Source organism: Crocodylus porosus, unplaced genomic scaffold (genome assembly GCF_001723895.1).
Source record: "Crocodylus porosus isolate Cpor-Errol unplaced genomic scaffold, CroPor_comp1, whole genome shotgun sequence".
Classification (NCBI taxonomy): domain Eukaryota; kingdom Metazoa; phylum Chordata; order Crocodylia; family Crocodylidae; genus Crocodylus; species Crocodylus porosus.
Window position 1 is genome coordinate 745,626 of NW_017728902.1, and position 7,629 is coordinate 753,254.

Here is a 7,629-nt window from a genome sequence, read left to right on the forward strand (position 1 = left end):
GCATCACATTTTTTGCCAATGGATACTATGGCACCATAGTGCATCTCTACAGTACCATAGCACCTTGTCTAGATGCGCCCAGTAGAACACAAATAATAACTAAATAGAATAAAAAAAATCTTGCTCATTGTTCTCAAATTGGTGATGTAGTTACACCAAGACTGAGTCCTATTGATTCAAACTGAAACCAAAGCACCTCCAGAACTCAAAAGCACTTCTAGTTTTGGCAGTTGAATTCTATGACTGCCTCCAAAATCACATTATGAAACTTGAAATAGGCTGATTATTTTATGTGGTTGGAATCTTAAATCTCCACCCTCTTCTTACAGCATGGCTGCTCAAAACAGGACAGGACAAGACAGGACATTCTGCACTGAAGCAATGTAACACTACCAACAACACCCTCTTGTGTGTAGTTAATCATTCAGGCACACACTCATTAGAAAGCCAGCTAACACATTGCCTCCTAAACCAATCAAGATATGGAGGCTATGATATTCAAATCTCAGTGGAACAGATAGGCTAGTATAAACCATCACAGCCTTTGATTCCGCAGCAAGTCAGTATGTATGGATTCAGGCCAAAGACGAATGTAAGGTTTGTGCTAACAAAACAGCAGGAAATGTAAATTATAGGTTTTCTATGCCACCACTCACTAACTCAGTCACATAGACGATCCTGGGTGTTTCATGTTATGCAATGAACAAGAAAAGGAAATCGTAAACCCCAATGAACAGTTTAACAGGAATAAAAATAGCAGGTGTAGGTAATGCATCTGATACTATTTCTCTAGAAACCTTAATATTTAAATACTTTGAATACTCTCACTGTCAAGAACAGCTGATCTAATTATTCATTATGAATAATGATACTTTCTAATCAAGTTCCTTCCCCTTGTCATTTTCAATCTGATTTGTTTGAATAAATTAATTGTTTATGATGACTGAGGACTGGATACATTTTATACAAACTACATGATGTTGCTTGTTAGTTCTACTGTGCAGTTCAGCTATTCATTACCTTTGGTGTATGATCGTCAAAACGATCCTATAGTATTAATCCTTCTCTGTGGACACATCTACATAAGATGCATTACTACACATTAGCCTAATTTACTGCACAGTATGGGCGAGCGTCTACATACATACGCCCTTTCTGCACAGTAAATTCCCTTAATCACAGAGTCGAAGATTGGTCTAAATTGTTTGTTAAAGAGCTCTGTGATGCAAGTTTCTCTGTATTACAACAACCATATAGCATGGAAATCTCTGAATATAAAATCAAATAATGAAAAGAGGTAGTACAGTTTTATAAAGCAAAACAAACATACAATCCCCCCATTCTAAATTTTTGTTGTGAATTCTAATCTTTGCTTTGCTTTGACTGTGTTTCAGACCCCTTGTAAGTGGCTCGTAGATTGACTCTGGAAATATATTAAGAGGGCATTTTGAGGCAGAGTGCAAGCTTTCTTGGAACCATGAGCAAGAAAACTGTCTCTAACTGTTAAGTTTCTACTATGTTCAGGCAAACAGGACATTGTGTAGACGAACACAAACAGGATGAAATCCAAAGAAATATATGACTTCATTATCAATATTCCTCCCTCCCCACAAGAATCAACACGGAAACCTGTAAATACTGGCTCGGTAAAAGGGAGTAATGCTGGTATTATCCATTTTTCAAGGAAAGAAATTACACAACAGTATTAATTTAAAACCAGGATTGAAATGACAAAGGGAGCATTATAGAACTTAAAGATGGTCAAAGAATTTAAAAGCAAGACTTAAATTCAGAGGTAGCGGATCAACGTATAAAAATGTAGCTGGACTTGTAGCTTGAAATCAAGCAAAAGCAACTTGGTGGAATCTGTCACAATAGATTTTGCGACAGAACTCTTGTTCTTTCCTTGTATTAGAAGAAGCAGCAGGGATACACTTAGAGATAAAGGATCACCTTTCAGTATTTATTTTGGTCCGAATATTTAAAAATGGGATTGAGCGTACGCTATTATATGTATAACGTGAATGCAAAATGCTTGGGAATAGTAGGAACTCATCCAAAAGATAACTGTTGTTAGGCCAGGTATGCTAAGAAAATTAAGGAAATCTAATCACTTAATTGATCTCAGATGCACATACAGTAAGTAAGAAACATGGACCCATCCAGAAACAGGAAAAAAGGGTCTTGACACTTGGACCTCAAGAAACAAGCATGAAGTCTGGATCTTAGAGATAGTGGATGAGCTAATCTTCAGTTTGGATTTCTACAGCTAACAGCAATACTGATGCCTTGTCAGAGAGCTATTTGTAAACACTGCCTTAGGTAAGAAAGCAAGGACTTTGCTACTCAAAGACATGAGCATAGTCAAGAAGAAAGCTGCTTAATCTCCTGATGTATGTACCTGGTTCTTGCACTGAAACAGAAGATGGAAAAAAAATGCAAGAATGGATAACAAGGCAACTAAAAGCTTCTCAAAGGAAAAAAAAGGTCTGATTCCAGAACAGCATACAGCAGAAATCACTTGAAAATGCAGCTACTTGAATTGAAAGATGAAGTATTGTATGGGAAAGGAGCAAACATGATTGGTACAGAAACAGTGGGAGAGGGGTGTTGACATTATGTCACAATGTTAATACTTCTGAGCATTTGGGGGTTGCAAAAATCCTTGTCCAAGCCAAGGAAGGGTTTCTACCAGCAGGTTGTAGAAAATCAGTATAGAATTTGCGATGCCTGAAGATGCCTCAAACAGAAAATCTTGTATGCTGCAGTATTTCATAAGGGCACCAATAAAGCACATTGCTATTGATGTCCCTGGCCTTGTTCTGAGGACTAGTTCTACAATTCTAAGAGGGAAAAAAAAAAGAGTAGGAGCTGGATGATTCTTTGAAGGAATCTTATACAGAACAATACAATATTCATCTATCAGTACAACATTTTATACAATATCCAAATAAATGACTGGTTGTATAAGATTAAATTGAGCCCAAAGTTACACCCAAGTTGTCCATAAAGACCATCTGGGGAAGTATTCAGGGAACAGGATTTCAGTATGGCTGTTTCTAAAACTTGAGGATATAACCGTAGAAACTGAGACTGGCGAAGTCATGACAATAATAATCTACACACTGAAACAAAATAGGAAACAATTTCCCCAGACAGCATAGTTTACAGAAACAACAGATGTTCCCATGAATGACGTGTGCCCCTTGTGGCTGGGGGGGCATGGCGGTAGCAGGAGCACAGTGGCAGTAAGTGGGAGCTCCCACAGGTGCTGTTGGGGGGGAGGGGAGGGTGGCGAGTGCTGACTAGGGGCTGGCAACCACCCACAGATGCTGCTGGCAGCATCAGCAGTGGCCAGCAGCGATTACGGACTGCACGCAGATGCCACTGGCAGTGTCGGTGGCAGGGTGGCAAGCGGCGACTGCTCGCAGATGCTACTGTAACCCGGGTGGTACTCGAAGAGGTACCCCCTCTCCAACTGAAGGGTTCAAAGAAGGTGCACAAGCACTGTGGGAGGTGTAGGGACTCTCCTCCCCTATAGAGCAGAGCCAGACCACCAATGGGGACTTAACCATATACCTTTTAATATGTGGAACATAACAGGCATAAATCAGAGAGTATAGTGGACACTACAATGCCCCAAGGGGGCAGAATTCAACAAAGGTTAGACACTTACAATCACTGACAAAACACGGTTAACAAAATATAAAACTCAAACAGCAGAACGAACAATACAGGTTGGTGAAATATAAAAAGGGCACAAAATGCAAAATGTCAAATGCCAAGGAAAGATAGAGCCTTGGTACCTGGAGGGGGAGGAAACACAATGGCCCCTTTCAACTGCAAGAAGATTTGCTTCTTGTTATCTCACTCACCCCAAGTCACCTCAGCTAAAGCTTGAACACAGATCTCCTACGTGGTAGGAAGGAACGCTGCCACACAGCCACTACTGGCAGCGCTACTCCAGCCTGTGAGGGGTGTTGACCTCCCTGCAGCCCGGCCTCACATTGCGCTGCCTGGCCTCTGAATGGAGGAGCTGGAAGCAGAGCTGGGAACCCCTCAGGTCGCTGCTCAGATCCTTGCTGGAGCGGGGGGAGCCTCTCCTGCTGGCTGCAGCCTCTCCTTGGGGATCCTGGAGTCCAGCGGGGCCACACACCACTGCTGAGGGTCCCACTCTTCTTTCAGGCTCTTCTGGGGCGCTGCTCCTGCCCCGCTGGCTCAGCTCTTACCAGCTCTGTGAAGCTCCTTCCTTGTTGTCCCTTGCTGGTCTCTCCCCTGAGTCAGCCCATGCTGACCCTTTTATCCCCCTCCAGGTGACCCAAAAGGCCAATTGGGACATGGGGGGGGGGGGGGATGGGAGTCTCTGCGGCCTGATTGGTGTGGAAAGGGAATCCCAAGTCCTTCAATCATGTTTTACCCCTTCAAAACCCCTGGGCCAGGTCACTGCCAGCCAGCCCGTCACACCACCAAGTGTCGGTACCTTTTTGTAGGGGGTGCACTGCCACACATGCACCCCCTATGCGTCGCCACTGGATGTTCACCAGGTGCTCATTGAGAAAACTGCCTCTTGGATATTTGAAATGAAAGCAAGTCTAGGGAAAAAAACTCAAAAAAGATTTGGACAGGAATGAAACTAGTTTGCATTGGTGACTAGGTAGGAAGTACCTAAAGATTTCCCCTGGGGTCTGAAGGTAAATGAAGAACGCTAGGTATTGTTTGATGGAAATGTGTTTGAGAGAGGCAGATACAGCAGAAACCACAGAAACACACCTAGAAGGCAGCTAGAGAGCCCATGGATTAAAAGCAAATGGAAACAAGGTAATCTTGTAATGAAATAAAACATACACGACTCCATCTGTGGACAAAACATAAGAGCATGGTGCAGGCTGGAAAGAGATTTAGAACAGTAAGCAAAGGAACTGCCTCCTGCAGCTGGATGCCGACTGCTCAGGGGGTCAGGACTTTGTGTTCGTTCTTTATAAATAAACAAGATTACATCAAAGACATACCTGATTCCAACATCATTTTGTTCCTCTAGTGGAAACAACCTGCAAGACTCTACTTCAGGCTATGCTCTTGGGTCACAAAGGTTAACAATATTTAGAAATCTTTTTTTCATTAAGACTTTTGCTGGAATACAATACTTTAGTCTGTTAAATGACTCTTTTCTCTTACTCTTAGCCTTCTTTTCTCTCTCCCTAGATAATAGATTGGTGGAGATTTTATAAAAGCATTAACACTAAGGACCTCGTGGCTGAAGTTGTTTTGAAAGATTTCTGGTTGTTTAACTAAGGTTGTTCCTCCACACAGGATGCTGGGTCTCTCAGTGGCACAGTAGTTTTTTTGTGTCCATCCTGTGGAATACACAGGAAGGTGAAATGATGACATCTTTAGCACAGACAGTAGCTGCACTGTACACACATAAATAGCAAGTGATTAACAAACAGTCACACAAAATGAAAGCCAGCAGCAATCCTCTACAAACATTTGACTTCCTTTAACTAGGATGCTTCATCTAGCCAAAGTATATCTCATCGGTGCAAACAACTGCAGATCAGTAGCATAATTAGTAGATCTCTACAAAACAGCTAGTATTCGCTTTGGATTCAGCTGATTGGGGGGATGGTGATTCAATTTGGTGATTCGAATCACTGCCCTGAATCTCCGAATCACATAGGCCCATCCCCTGCCCGCTGTCCCAGCTCAGCAATGGCTGTCCCACCCGTCCCAGTTCCCGGCACTTTGAAAAAAAAAGCCTCAACTCACTGGGTGCTGCCGGGCAGGGAGGCAATCCCTGCTGCCTGCCACTGCCTCACACTCCATGGGGGGCTCTGCCATGACTCCCCTGATGCTCCCCTAGCTCCCCATGGCTGCCTCGCCCACCACTGCTCCGGCCCTTTAAGGAAAACAAAAACCAAAAAAGCCCAGACTCACTGGTTCCTGCCTGGCAGGGGTAGTCCCCACTGCCCCCTGCTGCCCCCCGCCCTCACATTGGGGTGTCTTCCATGAGCTCCACGAAGCCCGGAGGCTGCTGCAGGAGGTGGTGAGGTCAGAGATTTTTTCTTTCTTTTTTTTTTTTTTAAAGGCCAGAGCTGGGGCAGGAGGGGCAGGCATGGGAGAGGCTGGGGGCTCGTGACAGAGCCCCCATGCAGCTTGGGGCCATGTGGGGCAGTGGGGATTGCCCCCCCTGCCTGGCAGCATCTGGTGAGTAGGGGATTTTTTTTTAAGGCACCAAGACCTATGGCAGGTGGGGCAGCCATGGAGCGGGGGCTGGGGGAGAGGGCTGGGGTTGTGGGGGCTGGGGGAGCAGGCAGAAGATGGGGACTTGCAGGGGTCCCCCAATGGTCCTCTTCTCCAGTCCCCCCTCCCCTGCCACCTGTTTACCAGCTCCAAGTCTGGCTGCAGCTCCCTGCTGCTGCCACTGGGGACTGCCCGAATCATTGAAGCTCTCTGAATCTTTTCCAAAGATTTGGAGAACTTTGAATCGATTTGGACCTTTTTATTGGTCCCCTGATTCAATTCAGATTTGGAGATTCAGCCACTGAATTGGGCTGAATCTCCTCCAAATTGAATCAGTGCCCAAAGCTTCACACAGCCCTAATAACTAGGGATGGGAGACTGGATACACACCTCAGGCACTGGCTCTCAGGGGAAGTTATCAAGATGGAGGCAAGGGCCTGGATCTGGGGCAGTGTGGAGCTAAGGCACACTGTCTGTCTCAGTCTGTCTCCCCCATAGAGAGGCCACTGTTGCAAGGGGCAGTGTCTATACAGCCCTTAGCTACTGGCTTAAACACCGCCCCCACCCCAGTTGCTGCTGAATTAAGGCTTTTACACTGTTATTTTGCATACAATTCTGTGCCAGTAGTGAGTGAAGCCACCAACGGGCAATAAAATGAAGGCATGATGGGACCTGATGCACAACCCCAACAACTGTGCTGAACAACAAAGAAAGATTTCTACATCTCCCTGCCTTTCTCCCATCTGACACCAAGGAGGGAATCCTGCCTTACATGCACATCAAAGAGCAACTCACAAAGACACTCACAACTTTCATAGACATTAGGGCTGGAAGGGAAATTGTGAGTTCATTGGGTCAAGACCCCTCCCCAAAGGTCAGGAAGTCAGCTGGGGTCAAATCACCCCAGCAAGGTGAGTATCCAGGTATCCAGGTATTGCTTGCACCATTTTGGGGTGGGGGGTATTCCAGACTGTGGAGATGTGGATAATAATTTTTTTCCTTACTCTCATGGACCCAGAGGAACTGAGGTCCACCTTCAGCTTCCTCTGTGCATAATGAAGTGTATTTTCTACCAAGGGGGACTTGTTACCATGTTTAGTTTTCTCTGGGCCTAAGGAAGAGCACACATGCCCAAAAGCTTGCAAGTAAAAACCATTTTGTTGAAATTTCTTAGTTGGTCTAATAAAAAGTATCATCTCTGAAACATAGTTTCATAGTTAGCAGGGTCAGAAGGGACCTGAGCAGATCATCAAGTCTGACCCCCTGCCATGGCAGGAAAGAGTCAGCAAGGTGATTGTCTAGCCTTGTCTTAAAGACCCCCAGGGTAGGAGCCTGGAACTTTGCTTGGAAGTTGGTTCCAGATCCTAGCTGCCCTGACAGTGAAGTAGT